General features: G+C 41.9%; 1 long non-coding RNA gene across 6 annotated transcripts in view; it reads left to right on the top strand.

The window, feature by feature from the left end:
• Positions 1 to 22,754, top strand: part of LOC133236618 (uncharacterized) — a 405,417-nt gene that overhangs the window by 95,718 nt on the left and 286,945 nt on the right. For all 6 annotated transcript variants that reach the window (XR_009732945.1, XR_009732943.1, XR_009732941.1 and 3 more), the window contains one exon: positions 7,892 to 7,935. This is a non-coding gene — a long non-coding RNA (uncharacterized LOC133236618). The remainder of the gene's footprint in view (positions 1 to 7,891; positions 7,936 to 22,754) is intronic.

Below are 22,754 nucleotides of genomic sequence, written 5' to 3'. Positions count from 1 at the left end.
CAGAGCCTTATAAAACGTGCTGTTCTTTGTATCCAAAGCCACAGACCTGCTGTTAAAAGGACATGTACTGGGAGCTTTTTTTTTTTTCTTTTTTCCTGGTGGTAAAATTTGTAAAAGCCAACAGCATTCTCTTTGGGAAGCTCCTCAAAGATGGGGCCGAGTCTGTTAACATCCGTGTGTTTGTTTAGTGTTTGGCATGGGGCCACATGTCCACAAACCCACACAAATGTCGTTGTCAGTGATGATTGAAACTGGGAAGACAGTGAGGAGCGATGGGGTTTGTTTAGCCTGATGGATAGAGGAGAGCTCAGAGGTGGGGAGAGGAAAGATGGATGGGAGGGTTGTGGATGTATTTTGGCAGATGCTACTGCCGCTCTTGAAGAAGAAGGAAAAATGGCTCCCATGATCTTCCAGCAGTGTCCTGGCCTTCTGCTGGGAAACTGGTCCCTGGTCTGAAGGTGTCTGAGATGGTCAGTGTGATTAGACGGTGAAAGGTCACTTGTGGCAGAATCCTGTCTTGGCCTTGCTGTCTGCCTACCCTGTTCAATCTTTTATGTCAGTCCCAACCCCCTTCCTTCGCTTCCTCTTTCACTTCCTTCCTCAACTGTTTCTTGAGTGCCTGCTTCTCTTCTAGGCTGTGAAGCTCCCACTCTTTTCCTTCCCATGTCTGGGGACCATTTCAGGGAGGGTAAAAGGAACCCTTTTCATTTCAGCATTTTCATATGTGAGGAAGCTGAGGGCAGATGGGGAAAACCTACAGCATTTTCTCGTGCATATTGCATTTTCTTTCCTATTTAGTGGGAAAGCATAGAACGGATTATCCTGTCCATAGGATGAATATAGACTTCAGAAGTAGGATGGCTTCTTATTGTTTAAAATGTATTCATTTAAAGCAGTTTTGTTGAGAAAAATTTCTCAGTTTGGGGGAAAGATAGAGACCAGAATCCAGTATGCACTAGTTTCTTTTTTTTTTTTAATTGAAGTAAAATTGATGTACAGTGTTGTATGAGCCTCTGCTGTACAGCAAAGTGACTCAATTTTACACACACACACACACACACACACACGTTCTTTTTTAAAAATATCATTTTCAATCATGATTTGTCCCAGGATACTGGATATAGCTCCCTGTGCTATACAGTAAGACCTTGTTATTTATCCATTGTGTGTAACAGTTTGCATCTACCAACTCCAAATTCCTAGTCCATCTCTCTCCCTCCATTGTTGACCTATTTTGGAAGCAACAAGAACAATAAGGGAAAATTTCTCTCAGACAGTAGATTGCCACTGAGCTGAAAGTCTACTCTCTGCGCAGGTGCTTGTGAGAAGCTACAGTGATTTAGAATGGAAAAAACCTGAAAAACCTGTCTGCTGCTAGTTAATAATTACCCTGATTCTAGTTTTTTCAGAAAAGATGATTTATGATAGACGGAGGAACATCTTCAGATGGGTGTATAGTTGATTATATTCTTGAAAAAGATCTTGCAGGCAGAAATGACTGTGATTTTAGGAAGGCGCTCTTATTTTTCACATGTTCTTTTTCACTTGGTTCATAGAGTGCTTTTCTGTGAGGACTTTTTTACTTTGTGTATTGGTCGACAAGCACATTTTCATCTAAAGTAAAGGCCTCTGACCTGATTTTTGTCTCTGTCTCAGGTGTAGTTTTCCTCAGGCGACTCTACCTCAGGGCGACTTTAACTTTGTCCAACACTCTCAATGGCAGTGGAACCGTCGTGGCCTCAGGAAGAAAATGTCACCCGTCGTGGTTTCTCACTGCCTGAGGCGGGATGATGTCCATCAGTTCGAGGCCCGTGTGTTCCCAGAAGCACACTGTGCTCTCTGCTTCTGGGATAGTCCAGTGACTGTGGTCAGTGGTGTCCCTTCTTAGGTTGGGTTGTGCTTTTTGCTTTAAGGTTAAAGTGACTCTGCTGCTGCTGCTAAGTCACTTCATTACCATCCCTGGGATTCTCCAGACAAGAACACTGGAGTGGGTTGCCATTTCCTCCTCCAATGCATGAAAGTGAAAGTGAAGTCGCCCAGTCCTGTCTGAGTCTTAGCGACCCCATGGACTGCAGCCTACCAGGCTCCTCCATCCATGGGATTTTCCAGGCAAGAGTACTGGAGTGGGGTGCCATTGCCTTCTCCAAAAGTGACTCTACACTCCGGTTTTTCCGACACTCCCATTGCACACCTGCTACTGAAGTATGATTACTAGAAACACGTCCTTCATGCTCCAGTGTTTATTGCTGACTTCCCTCAGGTATTAGTGGACAGAGGCCAGGTTCATAGTGAGCGTTATGTTAAACCCCATGCCGCTGTATTGGGAGAGAGAAACCATTGTTGTCGGTAACTTAGTAACCGTGGGTCTACCTGAACAGGTTTCTGATCTGGAGAGTGGATTTCAATTATTCATTTAAGAGATATTCATTCACCAGCTATTTCGTGTCAGAGGTGGTTCTAAGGAAACAGTCATACCCTGAAGAAGCTTCTGTTTTGACAGGCAGTATTGAAAATGAAAAAAGATACAATTTAATGTCAGGTAATAATAAATGTCATAAAGAAATAAAGTGGAATGTAGGGGTAGGAGTGTTGTCAAAAGTGCTGGTTTAGATGGAGTGTCCAGAGACATCTTTTCTTCTTCTAGTTGGGTTTATTGAGATATATATATATATAATTTTATTGGAGTATAGTATACAAGGCCATATTGTATTAGTACAGCAAAGTGAATCAGCTCTATGTATACATCTAGGATTTCCTTGCCATTTAGGTCACCACAGAGCCCTGAGCAGACTTTCCTGAACGATCCAGTAGATTCTCATTAGTTCAGAGACAGATTCTGACATTTGAAGCATCACCATCCTTATCTCAGGTAGATCCTGTGCAACCAGGGACGGCCTCCTCAAATTGCCTCATCTGCTCCTGGAGCAGCCAGAACCTTATGAGGGAAAGGACAGTGATACCTCAGTGCCGTGGCGGTTTGCTTTGTGTATTACCTTCAGTTGCTCTGAACTTGCCTTCCATATCTTATCTCTGGGTCCAACCATCTGATACCAAACACTTTCTATTTGGTCTATTCCCCACATCACACTTCCAGTCAGTTTAAAAGTTCTAAGAGGTATGGAGAGAGGTGGGTAGTTTAAAATATGGTGCAGTAACACTACACAATGTTCTCCAATGCTGCTTCCTGTCAGTCCTGTGGCTCCTCGGGTAGGCATTCTGGGAAATTCCCAATGCCCCAGATCTTAGTTTGGAACCTCCTGCCATCTGAGAGCATCGCCACATTTCCTGAACCTTAGAGAGTGGAGGGAAATGTGGAGGGAAATATCCAAAACCTTCAGACTTAAGTGTTTGCCAAGTGCTCTGCAATCTGCCTTTCCATAATTCCTCTCATTATCTCTGTGGATTGCACGTCACGGAATCAGTGGAGGGACAGATGGAGATGGCAGAATGGAGGAGAGGAGCAAGAAATGACATTGAGTTGTGAGCTCTTCATGGGGATGGTCCGTCTGTGGGCTTCCTAGGGGGACAAACGTGTGACTGCCGCATGGGATTGGCTCTCGGTAAAGGTTGTGGCGTGAATCAGATACATCGGGAGGGAGAGAGGGGAGAGCTGCTGTTTATCTGAAAAGTTCTGAATACAGTTAGGTTGTAAATAAGATCCTGCTGTCGATGAGGAATGTGATTTCAAATCCTTTTGCATGGCGAATTTTCTTGATCTGGATATCATAAAGAATTTTAAAGAAATGTGAGCTAAGAGTTGTGTTCGACTCTTTGTGACCCTGTGGATTGTAGCCCGCCATGCTCCTCTGTCCATGGGGATTCTCCAGGCAAGAATACTGGACTGGGTTGCATGCCCTCCTCCAGGGGATCTTACTGACCCAGAGATTGAACCCGCGTCTCTTATGTCTCCTGCATTGGCAGGCGCTAATGCCACCTGAGAAGCCTTTTAAAGAAATGGGTGGTATTTAAAACTCTTCAGTTGATGAAGAAAGCCTGAGTAGTGAGGTGGTCATTACACAGGGGGTCAACTCACTGTCCCCTAGGGTTTGAATTGTTGAGAGTATCTTGGATGCTGTAGCTGATGACTGGTTGGTCTGGCCTTAGGTGCATGTGCCCATCTGTCCATCCATCTACCCATTCAAATTTGTCATGTAGCAATCAGATACATTGGGAGTGGGGGGAGAGCTGCTGTTTATCTGAAAAGTTCTGAATACAGTTAGATTGTAAATAAGATCCTGCTGTTATTATTATACTTAACCAGTGATATGTCTATTTGGTTTTCTTATTGATAGAATAATACTAGGCTTTGTCTGGGTCCTGTTCATTCTAGAAGCCGAAGCTTCTAGAATTATAATCTATAATTGATTATAATCAATTATAATATAATTATATGTAAGAGAGTGGGAAGACAGTGAACATGAATTATACATGAGTCCCACGTCCTCCAAAAAGCAGAAGTATGATAGGTGTGGTGACATTTAAAGGAGTAGTTAGTGCAGTTGGAGGCTGCCCAGGAACCCAGCATAGCTGAGTTTAACTGAGAGGGGACTTTAAAGAAGGGAGAGATTATTTTTGGCTGCAGGTGTTAAGGAAGGCTTGGGGGTAAGGGAAGGGGGACATTCAGTTTTAGAGGAGGGAAGTTATGCTAAGTCAGTGAGCGCCCATGGATTGTTATCCTGGTCTCACCTAAAGTTCAGTGAGATAGGCTTTATTACCCCCATTTAGCAGATGGAGAAACTGAGGCAGGGAGTGAGATGAGGCCACTTGTCCAAAGCCACCCAGCTGTTTAGAGGCAGAGCTGGGATCCAGGAGGAGGACTCTTAACCCCAGTTTCATCCTTCTGTCTTGAAAGTTGAGTCGGTAGAGAGATGAGGGTGGCTGGACCTTGCAGGTGAATAAAAGAACACCCCCCTCAGCCATGGCTGGGAGGAAGTGCCCTGTACATAGGAGGGACAAGAGGGGTGGATGGCAGAGGACCCATAGCATCCTGTGCCCCAGGGGTGGTAACAGAAAACAGGCCTAGGAAGACAATTTGAGTCTGTTAGGAGAGACTCCCTAGAGTCTGGCTGCAGGATCTGGTCTCTATTTGGCCCATGTGGAGGTTTTGTGCAGGATCGGGCATGATTAAAAGAGTGCATGCAGGATGTTTATGGTGGTGAGACCTTCCTATGATTCTACAGTACTTTCATGCAGCTAAGCTCTTCAGTGTGAGGCGGAAGAAACTCCCTCCCCCAAATTTCCTGCAGTCTAAGCCCTTGAGAGTTTTAATCCCAGGGTTTCTGTCCTAAGGAACACTCGGGCACCTGGTTTCACTGGCCTACTATCCTGAACATCAGCACTTTAAAAATCCCTGCTCAGTTCTTGGGATTTTGAAAAGAAAATTCCTTAATCTTCCTCCTCTCTGCTGTTCCCTTGGTTTTAACCTATTTTCTGCTATTTCAATACAACTTCTGCTCAATAGACGAATAATTAGACGTCCTTTGGCTTTGCTAGTGAGCACTATAGCATAATATTTAGATTAAAACAGTGTAATAACGACACTAGAAAAATACATCCTGGTTACATGATGAATTCCTCCTTTTCCTTGTTATTCGTGGTATCCTGGGGTGGCCTACTGGAGAAAAAATACTATTTGATTCTCCCTGGGTGGTCAGACAGGACTTGTAAAGACTCTTGTTTGTTTTGTGTTGAGGCTTCAAAGGCATGCAGGCTTTCCTACATAAAGATGTACTAAGAAAATAGGAATTTTTTTGAAGTTGCTATGTATAAAGGGAAATTCAGAGCAACCATCTTCCTTTAGAACTACAAGCTAATGTGATTAGAGGGTCCCTTTTCACCAGGCGTCTTTGTTGTTTCCATCTTGAATCATTACCACCGGTCTGATGGGGGAAATTTGTGCTTAAAAAAACATCTTCATCTGTTTTTCTATTTCTTTAACCATCATACAAACACAGCCTTTCATTTTTAAAACTTCATTCATTGTGCATATTTAGATTTTGTAAGAACTAAAAATCTGAGTGGGGTGTGCATGTGTGTGTCTATAATTCAGGACTCTGGAGGTTTGTGCTGCCCAAACATATTCCAGGCCACGTGACCTGCACATTCCAATTAGTAAGGCCCTCCTGCTGTGGAGTGGGAGACAAGTTTGGATTGGGGTTAGGGCTGGCTAAATGTAGGATACTTTTTACTGCAGCCTTTGCAGAACTCCCTTATTATCGCCTCGGGGTCAGTGAGCACTTGGGGAAGCAAGTGTCTTGTGTGCAGTTATTTTTTTTCCTGCTGGGTGGTGTGTGTCGGCCATTTTATTTACTCATGCTTCTTTTTTCCCTTTCATAAAATTTTTAAACATTTTAAAAGCTTTTTTTTTTAAATTTATGTTTTTAATTGAAGTACAGTAGATTTGCAGTGTGGTGTTAGGAAAGCGTACAGCAGAGTGATTCAGTTATATCAATATGTAGCTGTCCATGTATCCATGTATCTATTCATAAAATTAATTGTATATGATGGGGGAGGTCGGTAGTGCTGAATTATTTTAAGCCTGGAGGGAGCAGAGCAGCTGTGTCCTACATCAGACCACTGATCTATCTAATCGGTTATCTTGCCACCTGATTCACTGGATGAGTGTGCGTAGCCAATTAGGTGAATCCCTATAAGGAAAGAAGATTGACCTTGGACCCAGAGAGCCAGACAGTTGCTTTATGCAGGGGATTCTCTTACTGAAGCTGCTTCACGGCCTTGGCCTAATAGGAATGTCGGATTTCTAATCCCTAGAAAATTATTGCTCCTTAAAAAAAAATAGCCACGGTGTGAAATAGTTGAATCTTTCATGACTTGCCAAGAACTTTGCTTTTGGAACCAGGTGCTGAGAAAATAAGTAGTTTGGGGCTGTAGCCTCTAAAAATTTTAAGCGAGATCAAAACCTCCCAGCTTCCTCCTTGTATCCAGACATAACCTGGGTTTTTCTGTTAAACAAGGAATATTAGAGAAAGGAAAATATAAAATTTTAAGTAAAAACATTAGGAAGATAGACTCATTTTTCTGGGCAGTCTATTAGGCAATTATTTTATAGTCAAGAACATTTTCACAAAATATCAGATTTTTTTGAAAAGATAAGTCTGGGCACAGAAAACAAGCTTAAGCCTTGAGGTAATCATGCCTGTCTTTTAAGTCCTGGGGTCAGAGTTCACAGTGGCCCTGATGTGATGCTACCAGCAACAGGATGGTGCTCAGTAAATCACCCAGGGTGTATGCGAAGAACTTCCCATTTGGGGTCAGCCAGCTCCTGATTTAGATCTATGGCTTTGCTACAGCTGGTTGTGTGACCTTGCGCAAGTCCCTGTGCAACTCTCAGCCACAGCCTTCTGTTGCCATCAATTTTTGCCTTACTAAAGGGTTTTAGAAGTTCAGTTAAATAAACTACAGAAAAGAACTCTGTAGGGTCTAGCACGTATACTCCCGTTACCTCTCTTTTCTTCTGATCCCAGGACTAGTGTAGCTTTGTCCTGTCAGCTCTGGGAGTCACTCTGGAACACATCTAAAAACCCTTCCTTTTCCAGATAATGAAGTCTGGGTCCAGAAACGGGGAGTGACGGCTTAGGTCCTTAGTGAGGGACCAGCAGAACTGGAGCAGAAAACCATGCCTTACTGGATGCTTCCAGTTTTCCTCCAGGTCAGGAGGAGGGCTTCTCTCTCCAGAGTGAGCCCCTGGCATGGCTCCAGAGCAGTCAAGCCCAAGGCCCGTCTTAGGAGTATTGTTTAAGAAACAATCAGCTCTCCGAAATTTCCTCTAAGAACCTTCAAGGTAGACATAACCGCTCTGAAACCTTGCTCTGCTGTGTGTTCCTTCCCTTTACTCTTACAACTTCTGACTCAGTTTCCTTTTCTCTCCCAGCGCTCCCAGGTGACTACAGAAGCCTCGACACCCAGCGTGGTCAGGTAAGAGACGTCCTGGATGGGGGACAGTTTCCAGATAAATCCCTGACTCCCTTGGTGGTTACTCGTTGCCTCTTGCCCATTTCTGGGCTTCCCCAAAGATCGTAATGGTCACCATTCCCTTATCTCTTTTCCATTTTGCTTTCCTTTGTTTAAGTTTCTTGTTTATGCTATTATTCTATCACAATTTTGATTTTATTTTTATGCATTCATACATGCATGTTGTAACCCTTCAGGACAATGGTTGCCCATGAGGACGGTGGCTGGGTGCATGGTGGATGTCAACTCTATCTGTAATGTTTAAAAGTTTTTTTTCAATATGTGTCTCTAAAAGATAAGAACTTTTGTTTTTTTAGAAACATAAACAGAACACTATTTTCACACCTAAAACAATAGCAATAATTCCTTTATATCAAGTATGTAGTCAATGTTCAATATTCTTATTATATAGCCAGATACTGTAAAAACAAATCTCTTAGGGATATAAAATAGAACAGGAATGCTACGGCTAGCGCTCCTGTTGTCAAAGTAGATCCCAAGAGTTATCACAATGAACAATGGTTTTTTTTTTTATCTCATTTTTTGGTTCCTATATGAGATGACGGGTGTTAACTGGATGTTAAGTAAACTTAGTGTAATCATTTCACAGTGTATGTAAGTCAAATCATTATACTGTACGTGTTAAACTTACACAAGACTGTATGTTAATTGTATCTCAGTAAAACTGGGGGAGATTTAAAAAATAAAAGCAAAAAAAAATTTTGTTATTTCAAATATTTGGAGGTACCAGAAGTGTAGTGAGACCGGCATCATTAGCCTTACCAGGAAATTTGTTAGAAATGCAAATAGTTGAGCTTTACCCAGGAAGGAGTGGATCAGAAACTTTGGCAGTGGGGGTGATTAAGGAGCCCTCCAGGTGATTCAAATATCTGGTAGAGTTATGTTACCCACTGACCCAAAGAAAATAGAAATTGTGTGCTCTCTACACATTGTATTTTTAAAAAAGTTTACTTCTTAACCGGAGCAAAATTGCTTTACAATATTGTGTTGGTTTCTGCCACACAACAACACAAATCAGCCATAATTATACGTATACATCTCCCTCTTGAGCCTCCTTCCCCTACCCCTACTCCATCCCTCTAAGTCATCACAGAGCTGGGCACATTATATGGCAACTTCTCACCAGCTATCTATTTTACACGTAACTATTTGGCACACACAACTATTTGGTCATCCTGAGACCCTCAGAATACCTAAGATGGTGCACTTATACCCCGAATACTGTGATATAGTAACAAATATATTTTTGGCCGGATATCCTAAACCTCATGTAATTTCCTAAGAGATGAGCAACATTGGTTATTGTCCTAGCTCTTGTTCCTAGCTTTTGGCCGGATATCCTAAACCCCATGTAATTTCCTAAGAGATGAGCAACATTGGTTATTGTCCAAATGACCAGATAGAGCTCTGGAGTGGAGAAGGTGAAAAGACCATCTTTTGTTATTGGGAAAAAAACCCTTTAAACCACTGCTGAGTTTATGTTAATGAGGTGATAATTTTGGAAAGCCCTGAAATATGGAGGTAGGTTGCCAGGGGAACCAACCTTCTCTTTGGGAATTGGTACTTTTAGCCCCGCCCACTGGCCGCCAGGAAGGGCAGTGAGCCTGAAGGTTGAGCGCAGCACTTGTGGCCAATGATGCAATCAACCCTGCTTTACGTGCTTACGTAAGAAGACCGCCCTTGAAGAAGCCTATGGGTGGTGTTTGGTGAGCGGCTCCTTTGAGTATGTGGTGGAGGGAGGTTGGCGTCCTGGATACAGGTGGAAGCTTCACACACTCTGCCCTGTACCTCTCTCTGTTCCATTTGGCTGCCTGTACCTGGGCTGTGTCCTTGATGATAAACCACCAGTCCGGTGAGTAAACTGTTTTCTTGAGTTGTGTGAGCCGTTCTAGTAAATTGTGAAGCCTGAAGGAGGGGGTCGTGGGACACCTCCTCCCCGCCGCCCCCACCGACTTACATTGGTGGGTCAGAAGCTCTGGCTGCAACCTGAACTTGAAATTGGTGTCTGCAATGGGGAGCGAGCAGTCTTGTAGGCCGGAGGCCTAAACCTGTGAGGCTTGTGTTAATTTGGGGCAGTTAGGGTCAGAATTGAATTAAAGTACAAGACATCCACTCCGTGCCTGTCGAGAATTGGAAAATTGCTTGGTGTGGGGAAGCCTGCATATTTGGCGTCAGAAGTGGTATGCAGGTAAAGAGAAATAGGAGTTTTGCTTTTCGTTTTCATTTTATTAAATATTAATACACTCTTTAAAAGTTAACTTTCCATTTAGTTATTACAACATATTGACACTGCCCTGTGTATACATCCTTGAGTGTTTTACACCCAACAGTTTGTATCTCCTTTTCAATCACCAAGATGGCGTCTGGGGTTTCATGGCCTCCTAGGCCCGGTTCCAAGCGCGCTCCCGCCTCTAGCTGTGGAGAGCTTCAGATTTAGCCTGCTTCCACATTAGGAAGCGTGCATGGTAGCAGGCGGTGGAAGTAATGACTAGAGCTTTTTGCAACAGGACAGCCTGGGTGAAATTAGAGGAAATTAGAGCTCTAATGTCTTTGAGTGGATTTGGTAGAGAAACCAGCTTCTTTTTAAAAACAAAACAAAACAAAACACATACTTTTCTAAAGCTGTGGTTTTCATCTTCTGGTTGTGTAGCGGACTCACCTAGCAGGCTTTTAAGAAACACCGGTCACCTGCCCTGAACTCAAGAGTTTCTGTTTTCAACTGAGCTGGGGGTAGGGAGCGGAGGGACGCGAACGGGGAGGTTCCCAGCGCCATGTTGGTTTGAAGGCTTTCCACGTGATGCTAATTGCAGTCCTGATTAAGAACCCCTAGGTTTGGTTTGGGATTCAGATGAGAAAGAAGGTAAGAGATCCTGCAAGTATACTTCCAAGGGGTCTTACCTTCAAAAGAGTAAATGGTTTTCAAACTGAGTCTTAAACTGTTAGTGGCCTGGTTTGGTTAAGTGTTTTTCTGCCAGTCTAACTTTTTTATTTTCAGCTGATGCTGCACTTTTGCACAACATTTTTGGCCAGTTGGTTCTAGGTGAGGCGATTTGACTGAACTTTGTCGACTCATTTGTATGTGTGCTGGAGGAGGGTTTTCCTATAGCATATAAATAATAACCCCTCTCACATCTGTGATTCTTTTTATGGTTCCAGGGAAGGAACTCAGAGGGACTGATTTTGCAGCGTGAAGTATTTCAGTTTTTCTAAGGTATCAGTGCAGCCAGAGCCTTCCTTGCAGTCCCAGAGTTAACCTAAAGGAAAGATTGAGCTGTATTTGTGTTTGAGTGTTGAAATATTCCATGGAAAAAGGAAAGGGGAACAAGTTCCACCACTGATTTTTCTTGGCAGGCCTTATCCCCTCCCCTCACCCCCCCACCAAATTTCTGGCAAGTGCGATTAGAAATTGACTTGCAGGATTTGCTCACACTAGCTTCCCAAGACATCTTTTGCTTGCTTGCTGCTGACTAGCAGTAGTTAATTTGCTATCTCTCACACGTGTTATCCAAAAATCACAGAACTCATTAGCAATAAACAGCATGAACTTGGTGGGTCACATTTGGAGGATTAGCCAGATGTAAATCTGAGTTGCACTTGGGAGGTTTCCTGTGCCTCATTTTAAAAATAAATAGAACTCTAGCCTTGAGTAGAAACAGATCTTTTTTTTTTTTTTAATGAACTATCTTACTGGAAAACAAATTTTATTTTTCCAATTAAAAAATACGGGAAGGAGATAAGCTTTTCTTGATGCCAGTGCTTATTTGATTTCATGCCCTTTCCTTCTCCTTGCTGATGGCAGATGTGGCAGAAATAAAGACCCAGTTCCATTGTTGAAGATGGGAGAAAAATGTAATCAATTCAGGAATTTATTTATTCTTAATTGACAGCAGAGGTTTAAAACTTGATTGGTCGGTGGACTCTTTAACATGCCTTTTAGGAAAATAAACATTTGTGTATTTCCCCAGCCATTTTGTGTACCCATCACTACCCTGCAGGATATGGAGGTATTGGCCATGAAGATGATTCTTAGACCTTTTAAATAATGTTTCTCACTAAGCAGTTGAAAGAGGTAGTTTTCATGTGGTTACAATGTATGATTTATGTGATTAGAAAATTTCTGTTTTCTGTTGATATGCAAACTTGCAGCTATGTTACCGGATATGCATATGCCACCTGTTTTTAATTCCAGCAGAACTTTTACCAGAATGAAATAAATACCTTACCTTTGAAGAATCAGAAAAATAATTCAAATTTATTGAAACTTTTTGTGTTTATCTTTCTAGATCATACTAAATCAGATGAGTACACAAGTGCCCAGGGGTTGGCTCTTCCAAGTAGAGATTATGTTTCGTGCAGACACATGAGTTGAGTTATAGAGACCTGCTAGAGACTTCCCATGAGTTGATTTTCATCATCCTGGTTTCTAGTACTCCCCAGATTCAACAGTTATCACACTAACTTCTGTTTTCTGTTTATTGCAAAAATGTAACCTCCTGAGTAAGACTTCTGTGTTATCACAGCCAGTACAGGACTGTCAGTTGTCTTGTCCTGCTTTCTGCCTATGAAATCACTTAAGCATTTTCTATTTATCCTTAGTCCCTAGGTCAAGTTAACGATGTGTGTTTCTGTTTTCTAGGGAGAAAGATAATTTGCCCCATTAGCTTTAATGTAGTGTTTCGGAAGAAATAGATGATCAGACCTGGAGCAGGCTCACTTCTCAGGACTCAGGACCGAAGCACTCTTTTTTTGAAACTTCTGTTAACTGAAGGTGTCATGAGGGATGTGAGAGAAATGAAAAATATTTGTTCTTCCTTACTTTCGAAGAACTTTCTCCCCTTAAAAGTGCTATGGTAGCAGGTAATAGAACAGTTCAATAAGGAAAGCTGCAAGGGAGGGCAAAGAGAAAGAAAAAAATGAAAACAAAATGAAGTATCAGAAACAAATAGTTCTCTCCATATTCATATCACATCCATACATCCTGAGAAACGGATACTGAAGTGGCAGAACCAGATTGCCTCTTCGTCCCTCTGATCTAATTAAATGTATTTTCACGTAAAAAGGATAACAAAGTTAGATCTTAATGGGATTAACCTAAGTGAAATATATCAGGCCCCGCTTTGACGTTAAAGATTATGGATGGCTCAAGTTCCATTGTGAGATGGTAGGTTTGGATCCCGTAATTTTTGCTCTTGCTACTTTGCTGAAAATACCAAAGTTCCCAACAGAACTTCCAGGTTATATGACTGAGACTTGGAATACGAGTTTGATTAGTTTTCCCTTTAATTTTGGGGGAGGTTAATTTTTACTCTTTCATAATGAAGCGAAAACAGGAAAGGGAGCTTTTTTAGAAAGACGAGGCAGTGTTGATATCTCCTTACAGTCTGTCTTGCTCAGAACTACCTAGATGAACTGTATTTTTAGTCCAGGTTCACTGGTACCTGCCTGCTTCTCCTTTTCCTTTGTATGTATTGTAGTTGCTCAATAATAATGTTTTGGTGGTAAAAATCTGCATAAAATTTATCATTTAACGAAGCTGTGTGTACAGTTCACTGGTATTAAGTGCTCATATTGTTGTGCAACCATCACCACCATCCATCTGCAGAACTTTTTCATCTTAAACTGAAACTCCTTACCCTTTAGACACTTTACTCCCCATGCTGACCTACCCCCGGGGCCCTGGCGATCACCAGTCTACTTTGTTTCTATGAATTTGACTATTCTAAAGACCTCTGAATGAATCATACAGTATTTTCCTTTCTGTGACTGACTTCACTTAGCAGAGTGTTCTTATGGCTCACCTATGCTGTAACATGTATCAGAATGTCCTTCGTTTATAAGAATGGATAATATTCCATGGTATGTGTATACCACACTTTGTTTTCCCATTTGTTAGTGGGGTAAGAGGGTTTCTGAAACCTTTTGGCTATTGAGAATAATGCTAAGGACACCGGTGTATAAATATCTGTTTGAATTCCTCAACATTTTTGAGGTACATTTTCTCCCCATGAGAAATGTCTTTCCAATTTAGTAATACTGATCTGAGTTTGATATTAACTTAGTGACTTAAAATATTGTTTATAATAAAGCCTTTTATGTAGCACAACTGGAATTAGTACACCTGGTATGAGTTATGAAGTATGAAGTATAATGGACTGGTAAACACAGGGCAATGAAAACTCTTTTAGAACACATCTGACTATTCAGTCAGTCAGTCAGTTCAGTTGCCCTGTCATGTCCGACTCTTTGTGACCCCATGAATCACAGCATGCCAGGCCTCCCTGTCCGTCACCAACTCCTGCAGTTCACCCGAACTCATGTGCATCGAGTTGGTGATGCCATCCAGCCATCTCATCCTCTGTCGTCCCCTTCTCCTCCTGCCCCCAATTCCTCCCAGCATCAGGGTCTTTTCCAGTGAGTCAGCTCTTTGCATGAGGTGGCCAAAGTATTGGAGTTTCAGCCTTAGCATCAGTCCTTCCAGTGAACGCCCAGGACTGATCTCCTTTAGGATGGACTGGTTGGATCTCCTTGCAGTCCAAGGGACTCTCAAGAGTCTTCTCACCACAGTTCAAAAGCATCAATTCTTCGGCGCTCAGCTTTCTTCACAGTCCAACTCTCACATCCATACATGACCACTGGAAATGTGGCCTGTTTTCATGATAAAGACCCACTGCAAGAGACTTGAAAAAAAAAACAGAAACAGATTTATTTTAAAGATCGTGCGTTTGAGCATCTTCATGAAAAGAAGTGTTGCTGCATGACCTCTAGAAAAAAATCAAACTATAATAATAACTTGAAAAATATTTTATTAACCAAAATTGTCCAAGAAAACTAATCTTTTGATTAACCAAAAGCATCCAAGCTGAATACAATCCAGGGTTTGGGATGTGTGTCTCCTTCACTAGAGGAGAGTCAGGCTTCTGTCTTGAAATGTAGAGTAATAGCTCATACTGCTGGCACAGGCCTCCTGAAGGTACATTTCCCACCCTCACAATCTTGGTATTTTCACTGTCTTTATTTTCTGGAACAAACTTGAGATGGTAATTCTTTCAGATACCTTAAGTGTAGCTAGACAGAGACAAGCTCCTTCTTGTAGTTATTACTATTTACTGAGCATGAACCATATGTCAGCTATATTATTACTAGCTAACATGTATTCAGGCTTCCCTGCTGGCTCAGTGGTAAAGAATTTGTCTACAGTGCAGGAGATGTGGGTTCGATCCCCAGGTTGGGAAGATCCCCTGGAGGAGGAAATGGCAACCCACTCCAGTATTCTTGCCTGGGAAACCCCACGGACAGAGGAGCCTGGTGGGCTTCAGTCCACGGGGTGGCAAAAGTCGGACACTACTTAGTGACCAAACAGCAACATTTATTCAGTGCTTGGCGTATATTGGGCATTATTTTAAACTATATATATATTGTAATTATTTGATCTTGGAAATATCTTAATGCATTTGACACCAGCATAACTTCATTTTATAAATGAGGAAAGTGAGGCACAAGTTATCTTGATTGAGAACACAGAAATTGGCAGAGTAGAACTGGAACTCAGGCGTCCGACTTCAGACCTTGTTCTTTCACTTCCGTGCTGTACTGACCTGAGTACACATGAATGCATACTTATGAGGCCTGTGGGCAACATTCTCTGGAGGACAAATTCTTTTTGAGAAGAATAACAGTTTATAAAGCTACAAGTTGTGTGTGTCCGTCTAGAAACCCATGCCATATTAAATGATCATGGAGAAGTTTAGACATTCAACATCAAAGAACCAAGGTTTCTATTAAATATGGTGACCTTTGTTTCACCTTTAAAGGTGAACACATTTTGTAAAAACTGATATTCAAAAAGATCATGCTTAGGAATATTGAGAAAGAATTTAATATAATTGTAAAAGGTCTTATTACTTCACTAGGAATTCATATTTTGCAAAGAGATTACCAGAAATATGTATTAAGAATCAGCCTTACTCAGAAATTTGGTATTACAGAGTTTGTAAGGAACACCTACTTAGGTATAAGTAGACCACTTATAAATCTCTATATAAAAAGAGACTTCTAAAAAAAATAAAAAGAGATTTCTCTTAACAGAAGGTATTGGGGGTTTAAAAGTATTTGTAGCCACTTTCATTTAAATATATCTATGTGCCATTATTTACATCAGTTAGCAAGTGAATGAGCCTTTTAAATGAGAGGTTTTAATTCTTAATGCTCATGGTGAGTTTTAAAGAGTTCATTAAAGCTGAAGGAACATTCATTGGGCAACAGTTACCCGGCCTTTTGCTAGATGCCAAGGCTTTAAAAACAGTTAAGGAATAATTGTTACTTTTAAGGTCTGCTTAACCTGTGAGCTGCAGAAGAGAAGACTTCTTTATTCTCTTGAGTAAAAAGATTAGGGCTATACCGTTGGACAGGTATTTGGCTCTGAAGGTCGAATAGGAGTTTTCCAGGCAGACAAAATAGAGTGAAGGGGGTGAATGGTCTCAGGCTGAGGAAGAGCCAGGTACAGGGACACTGAAAGCAGCAGCAGCGTGACATGTTCAGCAGGCCTTAAATAGAGAATCAGTTACAGTGTAAAGACCACAGGCTTAGGCACAAGTTTTAAAAACTAGTCCTGGTTTTACCAACTTTAAAAAGACAAACTCAGATACTTTGGTTTCTGCTTTGAGGATTAAAAATAATGCATGTAAATTGTTCAGTACAGAACAATATAATGACATAGGGTTTTGCACCGATAGTGTCAATTATTTTTTCATTTGTCTTTTGATTTATTGCTTTGGACAATAAATTTGCGTGGTTCATAACCCCAGAAAGTAGAAGAAGCTCCCATCTTTGTGCCTTGTCAAGTTCCTCCTTTTCAACCCCCCCAGGAAGCCACTGTTCTTCATTTCTTGTGTATCCTTCCATTGTCCCTTCAGGTTGCAGGGAAATGTGAATACCGTTTCAGAACTTGCAGCTTTTACACAAAAGGTAGCGTATTACACACGTTGTGTAGTACTGTCCTCTTTGTTTTCACTTAGCCCTACTTCTTAATGGTCTTTCATATCAATTTATAGGGAGTTTCCTCGCCCTTTTTAAAAAGTGCTACTTTATTTTGATACAGCTTGACTCAAGAAATGGCAGTAACAGTATAGAGTTCCCACCTGCTCTTTACCCAGCTTCCTCTATGATACTCTTATATAACGGTGGGTCATCGTCAAAACCTGGAAACTGACGTTGGTACAATGCTGTGAACTCAGGTCGTGACCTTATTTGACTTTATATGCATATTTTTATTCTTGCCTGCACAGCCTGTGGGATCTTAGTTCCCTGACCAGGGATGGAACCTGTGCCCCCTGTAGTGGAAGTGCAGAATTTAATTGCTGGACCACCAGGGAAATCCCTGCATGCATATTTTTAGACTCGTTTCTTTTTGTGTAGGGATATATATTTTGGTGAGATTTTATCATCCTTATATATTCAAGTAACCATGAGCACAGTCAGGGTACAGAACTAATTGTTCCCTCTTCATGAAGGAACTCCCTTCTGCTCCTTTTTAATAATCACATCCTTTCCCCAATCCTGACTCTGGCAGCTGCTGATGAATGCATGGATTTCATGTGTGCTTGCTTTAAGACAGCCCCACCATATATTATACCTTCCTCAAGGGTAAGAAACCTGCTTGCAACCTGTTTTCTTCCCTACAGGCCTGAGCGCTTAATGGGTACTTAATAGTGACTTGTTGAAGCAGAAGAATCAAAAGCAAAACAAAGTCAAGCCCAAAAGACAATTCAGAGTTGAAAAACACATGAGTCAGGATAATTTGCTTTCCAAAAGAACGAAAGTTCAGATGCTCTTCAGTAGAAAGTCATCAACGTGAATTAAGTGATAATTTATTATTTCTTTCTTGGCAAGACTCAGTAAACCTTAAGTGCTCATGATCAGAAACAGTTTTTCTAAAACATCACTTTACACTTTTCAAAGCATTTTAATAGATTTTTCCCTGTAAGGCCCTCTGTCATAGTGACAGGATGGAAAGCTTCTCTGGTTGACACTCGGAAACGGGGTGGCAGAGGGAAGGAAGTGAATGCTGCTTAGTTTTTTCTTCCCAACAGCTCTCACCTTCAGAGAGAGTTGCTGTGCTTGTTTTAACAGAAGAGGTTTTCCCTTACAGAAGAGGTTTAGTAATGCCTCCGGTCAGTTTACAACTGAGGATTCCAAACTGCACACATCGCTTCTCCATTGTGAAGCTTACCTTAGGGAATATGAATTCTTATTTGACTCCTAAAGTGAAAGTCGCTCAGTTATGTCTGACTTTGTGGCCCCATGGACTGTACAGTCCAAGGAATTCTCCAGGCCAGAATACTGGAGTGGGTAGCCTTTCTCTTCTCCAGGGAATCTTCCCAACCCAGGGATCAAACCCAGGTCTCCCACACTGCAGGTGGCTTCTTAACCAGCTGAGCCAGAAGGGAAGCCCAAGAATACTGGAGTGGGTAGCCTGTTCCTTCTCCAGGGGATCTTCCTGACCCAGGAATCGAACTGGGTTCTCGTGCATTGCAGGCGGTTTCTTTACCAACTGAACTATTTGACTCCTAACCCTTTAAAAAAAAAACGGTGGTGGCAGTGGTGTTTAAGTACATTGCGTGCTCCATCGCTCAGTCATGTGCGACTCTTTGTGACCCATGAACTGTAGCCCGCCAGACTCCTCTGTCCGTGGGATTTTTCAGAGAAGAATACTGGAGTGGGTTGCCATTTCCTCCTCCAGAGACTCTGCCCAACTCAGGGATAGAAGCTGTGTCTCTTGAATCACCTTCATTGACAGGTGGATTCTTTACCACCGAGCCACCGGGAAGCCCATATAAGTACACTACTCATTTGTAAAAGACATATACCATAGTAGTTTATAGACATAGTAATGGGCTTTGGAGTCAGCTAGACTTCTGTCCAAATCCCAGGTCAGTCATCCTCTATCTTTGCTGACCATGGCTACACTTCTACTTATTAAAGTTTCAGGTAATCAGCTATAAGATGGTAGTTCCTCCATCAGTTTGAACAATTTTAGAATAATTGGAATAAAGCCTACAGGGCACTTGGCATCATGTCTGATAGCTATTATTCCTCTGATAAACAGCACCTATTATATGTGAATCTTCATTTTACTGACTTTCTGCTGCCAGTTTTAAGGAAATATTAAGATTGTGTTATGTGCAAAATGTACTATTGGTGGAGCTAACGTAGCTACACCATGGCTCGATTTTTAAACTTGGAAATTTAGAATGCATTTTTCCTGTAAAGTTTAAAAATTTATCACTCAAGTTGTTGTGTTTCCACATCTAAAGTTGCCATTCCACACCACCCACACCCCCCAAGTTCATAACTTTGGTCTGTGAATGAGTAGATTTTTCAGAAATGAAGAATTTGTATCTATAGCATGGGACAACTGAGAAAGTATTATTTGTAGCTTAGCTCTTACTAAGCTTCTGGTAATCTTATCACTATATACTGATGGACATTCATGACCTGAGAGATGGTCCATTGGAGAAGCAGGTAGCTGGTGTGTGTGTGTGGGTGGGGGGTACTCATTGTATACAGCTCTTGTAATAATAAAAGATAATTAAGTGCAATCAACAGGCTTTGCAGTCACATCCTTCGAATTGTTCAGAGAATGTGCTTAAGCTCTGCTTAGAGCGATGTTTGTTTACTTAGGGTGAGACTGACAGTTGAGGTATCAGTGAGAAGCATTTGTATCACAGTGACAGACTGCAGAGAGCTCTTTCCTGTGTTACAGATTGCTAGGAAATTGGATAGGACCTCCTGAGAAATTCTATCCCAAGCCTTCCCTCAAGAGGAGGCTGCGACATCCATTAGAAAGGCGGTGGGGGTGGGGTGGACACCTGGGGGCTCCCAGGGAGTGAGTTGCCCTCCCATCCAGTATGGTGTGTGAAGCCCCCTGTACATAGGGGCGCTCTGCACAGCATAGCGATTACTCTGCTTAGCTCAGCATGGAAAATGTGTCAATGTTCCCTTGAGAGCCTCTTGGACTTCTCAGACGACTTGATCATAAAGGCAGCTTGCTTGGCAGTGCTCATCAGAAGTCTAAATGATGGAGTTTAGCGCTGAAACAGAACAGTGGCTCTCAACACTAGATGCTGATAAGATGGGAATTTTCTTTAACCTTCCAGATGATTCTGCCGTACAGCTGGGGTTAAGAGCCACTGGGATAAAGAGAAAACCCTCTGACAAAATGACAAAAAAGCCAGAAAGCCCTCCCACCTACAATGGGTAGCTTGGGTCCCCTTATTTCCCAATCAGGCCACTGGTCTTTTCAGTTGGCTGAAATTTCTCTTCCTATTCTGGGTATGGGTCCACTGGGCAGAGATGCTGTTGACTGCCACTGCATCCATCCACCTGCATTTCCTGCTGTGTGGGACACAACTGCTCTGCTTGTCTCACAATGTTTTCCTGTTTACCTCTGAAATCATTTTTTAAAGCCTCCGCCCTCAGGCTTTAAGCAGAAGTGTATGTTACTTTCTAAAGGATATTGCATTTAAATCTTAATAATTTGTCTCCTTCATATAAGAGAAATAACTGTGCAGTGTGGACAAAAGCCCTCTGAGAAAACCATGTGTTTCACATTTACTGCAAATAAGTCATTCCCTCTCTTGCGTTCTCAAAAGTCATAATTTGGAAATCATTCTTTTCCTGTGGAAACCATAAATCTGTTCCCCACCCCTGCCCCGTCTTTTTGATAGCTGTAATAAAAGTTCCCATAGGCAAGAGCTTTTGATTTGATAGAATGTAGTGGTTGTCTTTCTGGAGAAGCAATGGGAGGTGCCTGGGTGCATTTTTCCCCCCTCAGTTGCATGTGTCTTGTATCCCCTGAACGTCGTGTCCAAGTGTGATGTCACCACGTGTCTTCAGTACGTCCCACATCCTTTTACAAATGCGACTACAGGAGAAACTGAGTGTCCGTAGTATATTTCAGGTACATCCTAAGTGGCCTGCTTAGAGGCACACACTTCCAAGGTATCTGTTGCCGTTTATTGTCCGGCTTCCAGTTCTTAAATGTCTTTCTGATCACATGGTGCCGTGTTTTGCCTAGGGTGACCTCTCTGTCCTCTTTTAAATGCCTAGGAGTTGGCAACAGTCTCATTTCACTGGTGAGTTTGCTGAAGTGTTATCACAAGACAGCCAGAATGATGGATGAGCTCTTCAGGTAGGGAAATGCTGCCAGCCCGGTTTGTATTTGGTCTACCTCGAGTTCTGCTGCTTAATTTTCTATTTCAGTGACGAGTAATCCCTTTTCCTGTTAGTAGCCAAAATCACATTATAAGAGACTTAAAAATTCTCATTTCCCAGTAGTAGTTATCACTACAGTAAGCATTTTTATTTCATGTAAGATTGCTCTTTTTTTTTTTTTTTGGTGACATTGGGAGAGATAGACCAATATTTATTTATTTTTTATTTGGGTTTTTTAAAAAGACTTATTTTTTAATTGGAGTAAGATTGCTTTACAATGTTGTGTTAATTTCTGCTGTACAAGGTGACTTGGCTATGTTTGTGTTTGTGTGAGCTATGTATGTGCTCAGTTGCTCAGTCGTGTCCAATCAGCTATATGTATGCATATATCGGCTGCCTCTAGAGCTCCCTCCCACCCATAGCCCCACTCCCACCCCTCTGGGTCATCGCTGAGCTCCCCGTGCTGTACAGCAGCCTCCTAGTAACTCGGTTTTACACATGGTAGTGTATATAGAGTAGTCAGTGCTACTCTACCAATTCCTGGACTGATATTTAGATTCCCTAATTTAATTGGAAGAACACAGTAAACATTCTGGTCAAGCTGAGGAGTTAAAGGCTGATGGGGAGCAGCCCTGGACTCCATCTGAAAGGACAGCAGTAGGCCTGGAATGTGGTAAGAGACTCCATGAATCTTGACAGTTTTTAACAAGGAGCACTAAAATTTTGCTTGAGAATCTAATGCCTTTGGTAAGTATGGGATCTAGTGAGGCATGCTCATCTCTGCCTCTCCCCATGTATTCCTTTGATCATGTTTGTGCCGTTCTTGAAAGAACCGCATGTCTCTCCCTGACTGGACAGGCCCAGAGATGGAGATAAGTAGGCCCTTCAACAGCCTCCTGTTTTCAAGTTTGTTCTTGCAGGAAGGCCAACAGGGCGGAGGATAGCTCTCTATCTGGGAAGTGCAAGCATGCAGCTACATTTTGTTTTGCAAGACTGCATTTGGACGTGAATAAACCTTAGGTATCTCGGAGCCATGGAGCACCTTTAATTGTTGTTGTTGAATTGCTAAGTCATGTCCAACTCTTTATGACCCCGTGGACTACAGCACACCAGGCTTCCCTATCTTTCATTATCTCCGGGAGCTTGCTCAGACTCATGTCCATTGAGCCGGTGATGCCATCTAACCATCTCATCCTCTGTCGCCCTTAATGCTTTAATAATCGTATTTAACTCTGTCTAGAACTTGGATTTCAACTCCCCTTTCCTAGAGTTTTTTGAGTGGTATGTTGTTCACAAACTCCTAACTTTTATGGATTTAGGATATAAATTCTTATTAGGTTCTCTGCCACTGAATACTAGATATTTAGGAAGTTCACTGCATCTCAAGAGGATGTGATAGTGTGATTGCTTGATCAAGTGTATGGTTGTTGGAGTTTGATTTTATAGATACTGCAGATACTGTTAATGGCAGTGGTCAGATAGGCAGAGTGAATCACTATTTTAAACTAGCAAGAAAACTGACTTTAAATGGAGGTTTCTGATTGACTGCC

This window comes from Bos javanicus, chromosome 23, assembly GCF_032452875.1.
Source record: "Bos javanicus breed banteng chromosome 23, ARS-OSU_banteng_1.0, whole genome shotgun sequence".
In the NCBI taxonomy this organism is placed as follows: Eukaryota; Metazoa; Chordata; class Mammalia; order Artiodactyla; family Bovidae; genus Bos; species Bos javanicus.
Note: the sequence above shows the minus strand (reverse complement) of the source record. Positions and strands in the feature narration are given on the sequence as shown.